The sequence below is a fragment of the Gossypium hirsutum genome, chromosome D10 (assembly GCF_007990345.1).
Source record: "Gossypium hirsutum isolate 1008001.06 chromosome D10, Gossypium_hirsutum_v2.1, whole genome shotgun sequence".
Classification (NCBI taxonomy): domain Eukaryota; kingdom Viridiplantae; phylum Streptophyta; class Magnoliopsida; order Malvales; family Malvaceae; genus Gossypium; species Gossypium hirsutum.
Window position 1 is genome coordinate 13,626,083 of NC_053446.1, and position 16,231 is coordinate 13,642,313.

General features: G+C 32.5%; 1 long non-coding RNA gene across 1 annotated transcript; it reads left to right on the forward strand.

Annotated features, from left to right (window-relative positions):
* The first annotated feature begins 9,404 nt into the window (after window positions 1–9,404).
* Window positions 9,405–11,519, forward strand: LOC107914387 (uncharacterized). The gene is made up of 4 exons (XR_001688808.2): window positions 9,405–9,738; window positions 10,099–10,210; window positions 10,788–10,842; window positions 10,950–11,519. It is a non-coding gene; the product is annotated as an uncharacterized lncRNA (long non-coding RNA).
* The last annotated feature ends 4,712 nt before the right edge of the window (window positions 11,520–16,231 follow it).

Below are 16,231 nucleotides of genomic sequence, written 5' to 3' on the forward strand. Positions count from 1 at the left end.
AAATCTTCAATTTAGATAGAAAATGGTTCTTTTGTGGTTTTAGTCCCACTACCCTAATTTATCTTCTTTTTTATTTAAAAATAAAACAAATATCAAAATGAACAAATAATCTAAAAATTACAGTAAGAAAATCACAAAAAAATTACACGCATTCCTTAAACCCTTAAAGTTCCCTACGTTTTTTCCTCTTCCTTCAACCTTTCAAGTTCCATAATTTCTTGTCATTTCCTTCAACCCTTTTACCTTCATTCAATCTTCATTTTTCCTTTAACACTTGAAGCTCCCTACTTTATTCCCAATTCATTCACCTTGAAGATTCCTATGTTCTTCCTTATTGATTCAACCTTTCAAACTCCTTACTTCTCCCCGATTCCTTCAACCTTTCAAGCTTCATACTTTCTCCATAATTCTTTCAACCTTTCAAGCTTCTTACTTTCTTCCCAATTCCTTCAACTCTTTAAGCTTCCTAGTTTGTTCTCGATTCCTTCAACTCTTTAAGCTACCTTATTTCTTCACTCTTCTTTCAACCCATATCATCAAATTTCTTATCCTATTTAGCTTTAACTTCTTTTTGGGTATAAAATTTATGCAAAGGTTAATGTTGCATGGATAGTCCTTTTTATAGTAACCTATACAATGATGCTGTTCCTTCTCTCATTTTCAACTTTAAGAGAAAAACTATTTAAGGTTTTTGTTAGTCCATGGTATTATGTTACTGTTTTGTTCCCTTTTTGCAATTTATTCTCCTCTTTACTCATTTGCTTCCTCATATTTTTACACATTTCCTGGAAAATATGGCTTATAGTTAAGAAGTGTTGAGTTTATAAATAGCTGTGGAGGTTCTTATTTCCTATAGAAAATAGGTTGGTGGAATGTTATGGATGAATGTTTGGTATGGAGTTTTTACTAGTTAGGATCCATGAATTTATATTCATCTATGTTGGTGTTACCCAATTTTAATTTTTGCAAATACTATAATATTTATTGACCTTTTGTTTGCATCAACATATTCTATCGGTCAAAATTTAACGAATAGAATAGCCGCATTAGGAGTTTTATCTTTTTTATTGTTGTTATTTCATAATTATGTTAAGTACGTCGATGATAGAATTTTGCATAATGCAACAATTTTTGATTCATTGAATTAAGGTGGTGATGCTCCTATATGAGAGCATCTCATTCCTAAGCCTCTAAATATTGTCGAGCCTTCATCTATTTATCTTATGCCTGCCATCGATGTAGAGATTCAGATGTCATTAATGATGAGTGCGTTTGCTCCAAGGTGTGGGAGTAGGCATCAACCTCTTATACCTACTCCTAGTTTTGAGGTTGAGCCTATTGTAGGTGTCGAGATTAATGAGCCATCAATGTTAAGAGCATTTGCTCCGAGGCTTGGGAATGATATAAAGTAGTAACAATTGTCAACATCTTCAACATAGAAAATGGTTGTATTGTGGTCTTAGTCCCATTACTTTAATTTCTCCCTTTTTTTCTTAAATAAGACAACAATGAAAACAAGCTAAGAATCTAAAAGTTACAGTGAGAAAATTGCACAAAAATTGAATTCCTTCCTTTAACCCCTCAAGCTCCCTACGTTCTGCCCTCTTCCTTCAACCCTTCAAGCTCCCTAATTTCTTCCCAATTCATTCAACCCTTGAAAATCCCTATATTCTTCCCTCTTGCTTCAACCCTTCAAACTCTCTACTTTCTTCCCTCTTCCTTCAACCTACCAAGCTTCCTACTTTCTTCCCAACTCCATCAACCCTTTGAGCTTCCTAGTTTATTCCCGATTCCTTCAACTCTTCAATCTTCCTATTTTTTTCCCTTTTCCTTCAACCCTCATCATCCCATTTCTCATCTTCTACAACTTTTACTTCTTTTTTCCTCTAAAATGTATGTAAATATTAATGCTACATGAGTACTCCTTTTTATAGCAGCCTACAAGGTAATGCTATACCTTTTCTCATTTTCAGATTTAAGAGGAAATCTATTTAAGGTGTTTGTAAGTCCATGGTAGTATGTTACTATTTTACCATTTTTGCAGTTTATTCTTCTCTCTACTCATTTGTTTCCTGATAATGTTTACACGTTTCTGAGGAAATATGAGGTTTTAGTTAAGGTGTGTAGAGTTTATAAATAGCTGGGTAACGAATAGAACAATAACATTAGGAGTTTTATCTTTTGGATTTTTGTTATTATTTAATTACGTTAGGTACTTCAGTGATAGCGTTTCACATAATGCAATGGTTTTTAATCCACCGAATTAAGGTGATGATGCTCCACAATGAGATCATCACATTCTTATACCTTCAAATATTGTCGAGCCTTCATCTATTTCTTTGATGCCTACTACCGATGTAAAGATTCAGATACCAATAATGACGAATGCCTTTGCTCCAATGTGTAGGAGTATGTGTCACCCACCTGTTCCTACTGCTAGTTTTGAGGTTGAACTTATTGTCAATGCTGAGATTGAAGAGCCAAAAATGACGAGAGCGCTTGCTCCAAGGCTTGGGAGTGATATAAAGTCATTACAGTTGTCAACATCTTTAATATAGAAAATAGTTCTATTATGGTGTTAGTCACACTACAAAAAATTCTTTTTCTATTTTTAAAATAAGACAAAAAATGACAATAACCTAAGAAGTTAAAAATTACAACTAGAAAATTGCACGCCTTCCTTCAACACTTCAAGCTCCCTACATTTTTCCCTCTTCTTTTAACCCTTCAAGCACCCTACTTTCTTTTTGAGTCCTTCAACACTTCGAGCTCCCTATAATCTTTCCTTTTCCTTCAACCCTTCAAGCTCCCTACAATCTTTCTGTTCCTTTAAACCCTTTAAGCTCCCTACAATCTTTCATTTTCCTTCAATCCTTGAAGCTCCTTACTTTCTTCCCAATTCATTCAACCCTTAAAGATCCCTATGTTCTTCCCTCTTGCTTCAACCCTTCAAACTCCCTATTTTCTTCCCTCTTCCTTTAACCCTTCGATCTTCCTAGTTTATTCCCGATTCCTTTAACCCTTCAAGCTCCCTACTTTCTTACCTCTTCCTTCAACCCTTCTCATCCCATTTCTCATCTTCTTTACCTTCTACTTCTTTTTTCCTCTAAAATGTATGTAAATGTTAATGTTGCACAGATATTCCTTTTTATAGCAGCATACGTAGTGATGCTCTACCTTTTCTCATTTTTAGCTTTAGGAAAAAAGCTATTTAAGGTGTTTGTAAGACCATAGTATTATATTACTTTTTTGGTCCCTTTTTTGTAGTTTATTCTCCTCTCTACTTATTTGTTCCATCATAATGTTTACAAGTTTGTGGGGAAATATAGGGTTATAGTTAAGGCATGTGTAGAGTTTATAAACAGCTGGGGAGGTTCTTATTTCCTATATAAAATAGCTTGGTTGAAATTTATGGACGATTGTTTGGTCTGGAATTTTTTACTAGTTAGGATTCATGAATTTATCCATCTATGTTGGTGTTACATAATTTTTTATTAATTTATTTGGACTTGAATAGGTGCTGATTATGGAACTGATAATCTCCCGACGAGTTAGGTGCTCTGGAAGTTGCTAACTTTTTTGGGTAAGTGACCAAATGTTGGGTTTATAGGGTTGTTTCGTTAAGTAATTTAGTGTCGAATACTTTAATTAGGTTTCGATACTTGGTTGTTAATTGGGTTTTTCTATGCATGTTGTTCAAGACCTTGTTGCGATTTTAGTGCTGATATTCTAGAAGCTTTAATGTGTGTGTTTCTAACTTGAAAACACTAGAAATGGTCACGAAAATCTAGAATTTAGTGAAAATTTTGAAGCTAGCAAAATGCGTCACATGATTGTTTGTTTAGTCGTGTGGTAAACCGCGTGGGTCACACGACCCTGTGATTGGCCGTGTGGGTCAGACAGTCATATAATAGATCGTGTGGGCCACACGGTCTGGACAAGTAGGGTGTGTGGGCCCATTTTGGGCAGATTGTTGGGCCAAATTTAAGATTTTAAAGTCAAATTTCTAGATACTTTGTAAACATGTAAGACCATGAAATCCGTAATTTAAGCGTATGCATGTTAGTAAAGTATGGCTCTAATTAGTAAAAACCTGTGTAGGCTATGTGACATAATTTGTTTTGATGACACTTATGTAAGCATGTCATAAATCTGTTTTTGCTATGATAATATGTATGACCCTAAAGTCTAGTGGTTTTAGAAAATAAGATATCGGGACATCGTTTTTATAAACCGAGCCGTAAATATTTTATTAAATATTTACAGAATGTTATTAAGGTCTTATTAAAATTTGGTTAAGAAATTTAATGTTTAGTTCATTAATTGAATAAAAAGGACTAAATTGTTATAGATATCAAAACTCATTTACTATCGAATTATGTGATTAAGGAAGTAATTAGTAAAGGTGGGTGGTTTTATAATGTAATTATGCCACTTCTAATTTGGATGAACGGTTAATGCATGAAATAGGTTGAAAATTTATGAACAAATGAAGGGTAAATTGGTAATTTAATAAATAAATAATTAGTAAAATAAAAAAAAGTGGATTGTCATCTTCCTAATTGTGTTTGACCGAAATTGAGAAAGGAGAAAATCACCATTGAAGGTTAAAGGTTCGGCCATCATATTTTCTTTGCATGTGAGTGAAATTTTCACCCTTTTCTTGTATTTTTTATGTTTTGTGATCGTTGTAACTAGGTCCAGCTAACCCATACTTTCGTTTTTGAAATTGTTAAGGATTTTAGATGTTTCCATAGATTATTTTTAGTTATTTTGATGTTAATTAGTGAAATTGAAATATTGATAGATGGTTAGAAATAGTTTATTAAGTGATTTCTGATAGTTTTTAGTTAATGAGTTTAATTGATAAAATATTTAAAGTTTTATGCAATTTTTGTAAATTGTGAAGAATTGTGGACTGTCCTAGCATAGGAAGAAATTCGGTTGACATGGGAAATTGTAAAATTTTTTTAAATTTAGAATTTTGGGTTTAGGGAGTAAATAATTTTGTAAATTCACCTTAAAATGGATTATAGGCTTGAATTAATTATGTTAAGTTATTTGAATGATTTAACGGAATAAAAATTTATTATTTAAATTAAGAAACGAGCCAAGCGGATCAAAATTTAGGAAAAGCAAGTGATGAATTAGTCGTCAGCTTTGTTTTACAATTGTATTTATCGAGGTAAGTTCGTATGAACTATGCCTATTTTAATGTTAGTTAAATTAACTATTTATTATGTTGTTGTAATATAAATGAATTAGATTATAAATGTATCAATGATATGATGATTTGACGGATAACAAGTTTCGATTAAACCTTAAGAATCCTAAGGATACAAATGACATGTCATTAGGGATTTCATGTTTTGAGTGTTCGTCTTGAATGTCCTACCGATGGCTGAGGTCCTGCATGTGTTGCGGATTCTCCACAGCTCATGTGAACAGCATCTTGTAGCTTACATTCCGACCCATAGCTCGTGTGAGCAGGCCCATTTCACAACTCATGTGAGCATTAATGTAAAAGAAAGGTTACGGTTATTCATAAAGACACACTTCGTGTGAACTTTCCCAAGTATCTGATGTAATTCTAAATGGTTTAACTGTTAAGAAATTCTACTTATGACTAGATGAAAGGTTTGATGCTTATGTAATGTAACTTATGAAATTCTACTTATGATGTAAATGAGTTTTTATGTGTTGTTGATGAACCTATTAACATGTGAGTTCGATGATGTTTGAATAGGCTTATACTAAACTCATGACATTGGTAATGGTTTATGTTTAATCTTAGAATTGTAATATTGGAATTAGTAAGTAAGTAAATGGAATGAATCATGATCATATGTAATGATGATGAATTAAAAGCTATTTTATACATGGTTGATTTCATATGTATTATGAACAAGTGTACTAACTTGTGAGTTTGATGGTGTTATATAGGCTTTTATTAAGCTTATGGCATTGGTAAAGGTTTATACTTATTCTATAAATTTCATTATTAAAATGGTAAGTTATGTTTTAAGTTTATACGAGCTTACTAAGCATTCATTGCTTACATAGTTATTTTCCTTGTTTTATAGATTATCAGAAGCTCGATTTGGTTGGAAGCTTGTCGAAAATCTATCACACTATCTAGTAGACAATTCGGTCGTTCTTAAGTAATTTGGCTAAGGTTTATAATGGCATGTATAGGGTGGTTTGTAATGGTATTATGGTGTATGTGTTAATGGTGTTTTGGCATGTATAAGCTTTGGAAAGCTAGGTTGGTTTGGTACATTTTGATGCCTTAGCAAGTTATGTGATTTTGGTTACTTTAAAGTGCTTATTTTTAAGGTTATCTTGGCATGTTGATGATGACTTGAAAATGATTACTTGTGACATGTTTTAGTTCATATATGTGCTAGGTTATCATGCATGGAAATGACAATATTATCATGTATAAATCTATTGTATTGATGGCTCATGGATCTATTAATGGTTGATTTAGTATGCTTGTGTCTTTGAAGTTTATGTTATATGATGGACTTGTAATGCTTGTTAGGTAAGGTCATCTTAACCACTTTCAGTTATTGAAAAGTATGGTCTCTTGGTAGGCTTGTAATGGTTGAGAATGGTCATTTTGAGGTATGTTTTGGCAAGTAATTGAGCTAGATTATGATGCTTGAAATAAGGTAATGTTTACTTGTGTTGGCATATTATGTTTTGGTATGTTTGTGGTGCCTTTGAATGGCATATTGTTTAGGTAAATAAGGTTGCTTGAAATGGTATGTTTATGCAAGTTTGAATGGTATTTGAACCCCTTGATTGTGTGCACAAATGGTTTATATAAATATGCATGAAATGGTTTTGAAATGACTTAATTTGGGTAAAATTTGGGTTCACACGGCTTGGGACACGGGTGTGTGGGACAACTCAAAGAGTTACACAATCTGGCACAAGAACTGTGACACAGCCGTGTGACCCTACTCAGTGAGTTACACGGGTGAGGACACAGGTTGGAACACGGCCGTGTGTCCCTTGTTCGAAAGTTTCACGGTGTAGGGTGATTCCACATGGCCTGGCCACATGGCAGTGTGATTCCTGTTTCCAATTTTTGCAACTTTTTCCTAAGCTTTTTATTTTGTTTCAAATTGGTCTCGAATTTCTTCTATGTTATTTTTAAGGCCTCGAGGGCTTGATTTAGGGATAGAATGTATGTAATTGAATGGACTATGATATGTTTAATTCATTTAAACATTATGATGTTAAATGTTTTTGATAGTACGGTAATGCTCCGTAACCCTAATCTGGCGACGGAGAGAGTTGAGGGTGTTACATCATATGTAACATAAGATATTAGTATTTTTTGCATGTGCATTGGGGTAGGATATGGATATGTGATGGAGGAAGTGTGTTTCTGGCAGTTTTACTGCAATTCTAGCGGTATATCCGCAATATAAACTCTGGCAGTTTTACTACAATTCTGGTGGCTAGACCACACTTATCTGATTCTGGCGGTTCATCGCATTATTTCTGGCAACTTGACTGCACTTATCTGTATAGTGACATACACTCACTTATTGGTGTGATGGATGGATGGGCTTTCGTAGTCCTATATAGTGTAATTGGTTGGACGAAGTGGTGTGTAGCGGAGGAGGATAAGGTTATTCTGTTTTGATACATGCATTTATACATGTGAAATTTTTTATCAGTCTGTTCTGATATATGCATTAAAGTAGTTTTGATGTGATTTTTGTTTGTGGGTCAAGGCACACACTGGGCTTTTCATTTCACTCTGTTTGTTTAACATTTTTCAGGAGATCCTCAGACTTAGGATTTGGTGGCGCTCAAGAGCTCAGTTCGGTTTATTGAATAAAATTTTATGGAAACTTTTATTCTGAGTTTTATGAACTGTTGGACTATTTACGGACTTTAACTTTGGTATTTGGGCTTTGCTAAATATTTTTAGTTAGTTTTTTTAAAAAATTGCATGATTTTCTCATAATTTGAATTATACGAGCAATTTATAAAATTGAACAAATCTCAAAGTTTTTTGTTGCAAAGTTTTAATTAAGATTGTGTATTTTGCAAAGCAAGTAACTAAAGTTGATTTCGAACAGTTTTGTAAAAAAAATCAAGTTTCATAAGTAAACAATTTAAGATTTCACATAAACATTTTATGTAGGTCAAATTTCTCCTACCAATAAGTAGTGACAAGTTTTTATAATGTCTTCAACTTCGATTTCGATTTTGGAGTTACATCTATTTTGAAAAATAATTGTTAAAATCTTCAATTTATTAGCGTAACCTTCCTAATTCGATAATAACATCTAAGCCGGGTTTGGGTGTTATAACACTACTTTCCAAAAAATTTAGGACTTTGAAGTGCTTCGCAAAGAAAAAGATGGTCCCTGATGATCATGAAGAAAAAATGCCAAAGAGAAATCAGACTAAAGGTGAGTACGTGAGAAAGAAAACTGTCAAGTGCTGCAAATGCAAAGGGTATAGGCACAAACAATCCAAGTGCACAAATACCAAGAAAAAGCAAAAAAAACGTTGGTAACTACATGGAGTGATGAAGAAACGGAAGATGATGTATTTGTATCTAATGAAGAAATGAGCAATTATGTGACATTTATTGTCAAGATAGATGTTCATAATAAGGATGAAAGTGACGAGGGATCAATAGGAAATGCTTATTTCCATTTGCTAAAAAGTTGGAAATTGTGTGCAAAATTAACGAAGATATGCGCGAAGAGTTATGTATTCTTAAAAGCAAGAAGAAAGCCCTTGAAAAAGAAATTCTCGAAAAAAATCAGATTATTGATAGGATTAAACAAGGAACTTGATGAAGTAAAGCTAACCCTATTTTGGCCACTTCAATTTTATTTTATCAATTTAGTTACTCTAATTAATATAATTACTCGAAAAGTCATTGCCGTTAAAAATATTGTTAATCCACTTACAAATTATTAATGTGACATTATTTTTACTTTTAACTAAAACTAGGGATCTCTCTATAATTAGTCCAAAGTATTTTTTTTGATTTATTTGCAACATGAAAATTTTAATAGTGGTATCATTAACATTTGAATTCTCTCTAAGAGGAGAGAATCCAACAAGGAAGACGAACCAAGACCATAATCTCATTTGCCAGCATAACACTACCGACCATCCTACCGTCACCAACTACCATGACTTAAGCTAAGGTCAATATTAAAGATAAGCACATAAAAAAAGGAAAAATAAATAAATTTTATATCAAATTTTTATTAATTCATTACATAATGTATCATAATTTAATGTTATTTTAAATACATAGATAATGTGATATGTTACCGCAGTTAATTACTCGAAATCATAAAATGGTAAGGGATCCAGCCCCCTACAGTAGAAACCAAGGCAGTTTTAGGCCCCGTTCTTTATCCCGTTTAAGAATGACTTTTTCACCCAAAAGTGCTTTTTTCTTAAAAGGAGCCAAGAACAGCCTCCTTTTCTCTTAAAATTTCTCCATCAAAAAAGTGCCTTTCTAGATGGAGAAGCTAAAAAATTCTCCTTTTCTTCTGCCGTAACTGCTTTTGGATGAAAATTGACCAAATACCCCTGTCTTCTCCCCCAAATGTTTTTCCCCTCTGCTGGTTCCCTAAATGTTCTTTCCCCTCTTCTGGTGAAATTGGAGCTTTATACCCGATTTCTTTTCCCCATTTTCGGCTTTCAAAGCTCTATTTTCTGTTCTTTGTTCCTCTTCCGCAGCAGGTGAGAGTTTCTTTTATATTTCTTCTTCTGTTTTATTAGTTCCTCTTCAGTTTAATATTTTGAAGCTGTTGATTTGCTGTTGATTAAGAGTTTGAAGCTGTTGATTTCCTGGTATTTCTTGAGACAAATGATTTCAACTATGGCTTATTTTCTTGTTTCAATCTTCCTTTCTCTCATTGTCTTATTTTGCTCTCCTTCTGTTTGTTGAACTTCCCCAATAATCAATAACCAAAGAGAATGGTCATGGATGTATCATGTGTTTTTGTATCGGGTGTTGTTTTACCTGTTTATTTTGTTCTTATTAACTTCTATTGTCATACTCAAAAGAATGATGTCTTTCATTTGGACTTCCCTTAACAGAGACAGGGAGTGAGGATGATGGGTTGTTGGATTTGAGCGATGATGATTTCTTTTTGACTGGAAGCTCGAGTGAGGAAGTTGATGCAGATGATGAATGGACAAAAAGTACAAGGTACGTATTGTATCTATGAGTTGAACTGCTCCATTGAACTTTGCTTCTTCTCTTGATGGGAAGGGAAGCACGGACTTGGACACGCCCTTGACTAAGTGTTTATGCTTCATAGATGGAAAGTCTTAGTTGATGGTATTTTTGTTCCTTCGTATTATTAGTACTGATATGACTGATATAACTGCCATTAGAACTTCGTTTTACATGAACATTGACTCATGGTCACTGTGGACCTGGATTCTGGTTAGCAGAAGCAGTAGGTTCTGTTTGTATTTAACTTCAGTCTTTCACTGCAAGTTTTTTGTAGCTATGTTACTTAGACTCGGGTGTGTCTGATATGGTTATGCATGCTACAGAGGTATATTGTGTATTTTCCAAGTTTTTTTTGTGTATTTGGAGGGTTCTTGGAGGGTTAAATGGACTCATATCCGAAAGTGTGTTAGACATGAGTACTTCAAAAAATTTTGCAAATTAAAGAGTTGGAGTAAGTTTTGTAGTTGGTTAGAGTTGGGAATCTTTATTCCACCTCTTTTGTTGCAAGGAAAAGTGCAGTTAAACATATTTTGCTATTTCTGTGCAGGGAACGTGCTTCTAGCATAGCGGCATCCGGCTTGTCTAGCGATGAAAGGAATCAGGTTCAGAATCGAATAGAATTGTTGTGGTTTTAAGAAAATAAATTATTTTTAACTATTTTAACGTATTTGTGTTCCGTTTTTCTCTTGCATGCTGGAACTTATAACAGAAATAGGTATCTGCAAGAGCTTTAATGCCGCCTTCGAGGCCATCAAGTAATTCTTTTTCAAACTCAGTACATGCAAAATCAAGGTTTGGATCTTCATCTAGCCGAAATTCATCAATACGAAGAAGGGAAATGTCCACATCTAGCAACACTTCAAAAAGCAGTAGTTCTTCCTTTAAGGCAGGGGAATCCTCCAATTCAAAGACTGGAAACAATAGTAACTTAAGTTCCAATTCTGATGCTCGCAAACCACGCAGAAAGATTCTTCAACTACTGATATCCAAAAGCCACAGTTTCATAGTAATGCAGATGGTCTTTATGGTTAAAGCTGGTTCAATTGCAGTTTTCCTTACTATTGTTACTTTTACTACTCCATGTCTGGTTGAACTATGTTGAGGTGTATTTGGACATGGATTTGGGATAATATCTTTTAAGGACCTTTCCAATATATATTTTTACTATTAAAATTAGCTTATTTCTATATTTAATGTCTTTGAATTTGAATCAGCCTATCATTGGAAATTGGAACATTGTATTGGCTATATTCTATGATAGATTTCTTGATTTTTAGTATTTATATTATATAAATATTATTCCTTTTTAAAACTTTTATCCAAATATATGTAATATTTTAATTCGTTAGGTTTATGTTTTCTATGTTATGTTAGTAAATATATGAGTTATATATTCAAATACATTTTAAAATAAAATAATAAAATGTGTTAAAAGCATTAATTAAAAATAAAAAATACTTTTTTATAATAATATAATCGTCTCAATATTTAATTACAAATATTTAATTTTTATATTTAAATATTTAAATATAGTTTATATATTCTAATTAATTTTTATAAATAATTAATATTAATTACTTAGAAATTTTTAAAATTAATATTATATATTAAAATATTAACAATAAGTTATAATAAATTATTTTTTTATATTTTTGCTAAAATATCATAATATTAAGTAATTTGAACATTATTTAAATATATATTTGTTACTTTATAATCTCATGTCTAAAATAGACATTTTATTCTTCAAAAATACTTTTTGACAACAATGTCAAACACTTAAATTTCTCAAAAACACTTCTCAGAAGTAATAAAAAACTGGCCCTCAATTTATATCAGCAGTCAGACGGCCTCTTTTGGTCCTAAAATCTTTGGGGGAAATTTTAGTTTCATCAGTAGTTTTCTGAACCGCGATTAGAGTGTGCAGGCAAAAACCAAACATTCCCAATTAATCCTTTATTTCACCACTTGTTATTAATTCCCAGATAATATTTTTCGGTGTCAACAACAACAACTGAAACAGTGTTTTTCATTTTTCCAGCTTCACATTTTCCTGTATACCAAACAGGGTGGGTGGACAAATTTTCAGTCAAAATTGATTATTTACACAGGCATATAAAGAAACAAACTATTGCCTTCTGCCTATTGAGTCATATTTTAAGGCTTCATCTTTCAGTCCCCCCCAATTATTGGAACCCAACCATCACAATGTGTGTTTCAGAGTTGGGCCCCTCCCATCCCATTGTTGAAATAAATAAAATAGATACGTGTCAAGCATAACTTATTGTGGATCAAAGTCAAAGTTATAATGATAAAAATGACGATATTATAATATTTTTTTAATTAATTTAAATGATAATTTTATTTGTAATTAATTAAATTAATAAGAGCTAAATTATAAATAAAAAAGTTTAAATCATTATAGAACAATTAAATGGGGCAGTGATAATATCAAATAATTATTTTATCTCTTTTATTCATGTAATTAATATTATAAAAAAACCACCCCAAGTCATTCTATATATTGGTAAGTTTAAGAGCTCTTTAATCGAAACCAAATTAAAGAGAAAAATTAAAGAATATTTATCTTTACATTCAAGAAGTTTCAAAAATTATAACTTCCTTTCAAAGTTATCAATAAATTTAATTCTAAATTTTTAAATCAACTTTCACATCAAAATTTGTGTATACATATAAAAAAATATATAGTTATTAGAAAAATCTTAATAAATATTGGAAGAGCTTTCCTCTATTTTAATTCAATATAATCGAAATCCAATGCAAGTATGGAATATGGAAAGAGATGGTCCCATGTGCAAGGCAAATGTGCCTCCTGCCTGGAGTCAAGGAGTTCAATCTCACATATGCTACCAATCTAACCGGCTGGAAAACATGGGTGTCAACAAAAATGGATCTATCCCGCTCATTCATCATTATGTATTTTGCAAGTTATCTATTATTATTATTATTATTATTGAAGTTTGAGTTTAATTTACATAAATAATATAAAAATATTAATTTTTGAAATGGTGTCAGTGGAATTATTACGAAAATGGTATGTTTTTTGGGTAGAGCCTTTCTCATAGGCTTCACCACCTTTTTTATAATAATTTTTTTTTTATTTTTATAAAGAAATAATTTTTAAAAATATATATATTTATACGAGTCAAAATAAGGTCAATGGGTCAAAATACGGGTTGAAAATACCCGTGAGTGTGGCGCCACCTAGACTGGCGGCACCAGTCGTGCTTGTCAGATAGGCAGCACTGGTGCTGACCAGTCCCATCCGCCCCACCCCTGCACTGTTGCTACGCCGAACCGCAGCCTTCCCCTGCCTGTTGTGCACACCGCTAAGCAGTGTTATGTCCCTTCAATGAGAAAAAAAATTTTGAACAGGGGACCTTATAAGCAGCATGGTCCCCTATAATATGAATGCACCGAGGAAGAAAAGAAGGAAAGAAAGGAGAAGAAAAAGAAGAAATAAATAAAGAAAAAAAAAGGTATGTATTATTTTAGTAAATAATTTGTCTTTTAATTTAAAGACTTTGATTAATACATGTAAATTTTTTTTGTTATTAACTATTATATATAAATTGTTTACGTTTAGTGTTTATGGTTTTGGTTTAATAATTTTTATGAATGTAATTTTTTAAAAAGGTGTTATAGTTATTTTGTTAGTAATTTATGATTAGTTTATAAATTGTTAGTGTTTAGTTTAGGGTTTTATGATTTTTTAGTAATGTAATTTTAAAATAAAATAATTTTATTGTTATTTTGTTAGTAATTTATGATTAGGTTATATAAATTGTTATTGTATAGTGTTTTCTGATTTATTAGTAATGTAAATTATTTTTAAAAAAATGTTATAGTTATTTTGTTGGTAATTTATGTTTGGTTTATAAATTGTTAGTGTTTAGTTTGGGTTTTGTGATTTTTTAGTAATGTAATTTTTTTTAAAAATAATTTTATAGTTATTTTGTTAGTAATTTATGATTAGGCTATATAAATTGTTAGTGTTTAGTTTAGTGTTTTGTGATTTTTTATTAATGTAATTTTTTATAATGTAATTTTATTTTTATTTGACAATTTTTATTGATTTATTGAAATGTTGATTAAATTTGTTGCTATATAATTTTATAGGTTGTTTGAAAGAAACTAAAGAGGTAAGTTTCTATTTTTATTTTATTTAATTCGTATGTTTTTTATGTTTAGATAGTATATATTTATTTTAATTATATTATTATTGTAAACTAACATAATTTTTTTTATTGTAGGTAAATTATGGGAAATTATGAGATATTTACTGTGTGTTTCTGTTTCTAAAATTTCAAATTATTTACTGTGTTTTTTTGCAAAAAATTAAATGAATTCATTTTTTAATTGCATATTTGCAACAAATGGGTTCTTTGATTAAGAATGACCATCACATATCAAGTACTATTAATGAGATGGTAATGAAATTGTTATTTGATACTCACGTCATTTACGGAATTAAATTAGATTGTATTAACTATTTTGCTAATTTAATAATGTCAGGGCCCGTACCGTGCATTGAGGGGCCGTGTTAACAGTGTAGGGTTTCTACCAGATGAACACCTATGTCATACTTGGAGTTAGCCAGATTCAGATCAGCGACATTGATCTGGACCTTTGATCTTCGATACGACTTGATTTTCACTTTAGTCGAGCGATGGCGTCCGAAGACCCACTCATTTCATTTGCCGTGCGGGGAGTGCACTATCACTCTACAGGATGTTGCACTGTAGCTCGGGCTCCCCATCGACGGGAATGCAGTCACGGGCGTAAGTTCAATCTCTAGGCCGGCCACCATTTACTATGACTTACTTGGACGTTCGCCTAGTGAGGGAAAATTTACGGGTTTGAAGTTTTCATGGCTAAAGGTCAATTTTGAGCATTTGCCGAGTACTGCCAGTGAATGGAAGGTGATGCAAGTCGTTCGAGCTTACATTATGCATCTTATAGGGGGTGTGCTCATGCCAGATGCCAACGGCAACAGAGTCCACTTGATGTACTTACCCCTATTATCCAATTTGCATAAAACCCGTTCATACAATTGGGGGTCCACAGTATTAGCCATGTTGTATCGCGAACTTTGTCGAACAACAAATCCTTCTGCGATGGACATAGACAGATGCCTCATATTGCTGCAGTCGTAAGCGCTTTACCGGATGTCATTATTGGCATCCATTAGTCACCAATCATATGTATTTTCATTCGTTAATAGGTGATGAATTTTTACTCGTTATAATAATTAGTTGACATTTTTTCGGATTATATTATTCTAACAATTTGTTTTTGTAGATGGAGCACTAATCTGAGCATCGAGAGGTCATACGCGATTCTAATATACCGTCTAATGATCGAGAATCATGCTGGAGAGGGGGTAAGTTTTTCCAATATCAACTTAATTTTATTATATTATCTCACTCAACCCGCGTTAATATAACAATGCTATTAACTATGCAGTTCATTTGGATATCATATTCTGTTCCAGAAATTATGGCAGTTATTCTCTCGTCTGCCCACGTCCACTCAAACCTACGGTGCTTTAGCGCACCCGTTATCAATTTTCAAATAGTGGAATGGTATCATGGTGATCAAGTACTCCGACAGTTCGGTTGCATACAGTATATCCTGACATTACTAGTACAATTGGGGGAGATCCATGAGATTAACAAGAGGGGAAACATAGAAATGATTGGGGAAAAGTGCATGAAGAATATATTACAATGTGGAACAACCAGTTAGGGAGGGTACCTCAGATGGATCGTGCTTTGGATCTGCAGCCCTCGTTAAAGTACCTACAATGGTACTCTGAGATAGGGAAACCATTTTTGTTTGGTGGGTAATCGATGGTAGTCCCCCCGCATATGACATGACTTGGGTAACCCCTTCTAGATCCACATCATGCACCAGAGCCGGAGGCAGAGCCAAAACTACACTCTAGGGATAGTTCTTATCATCCAGATT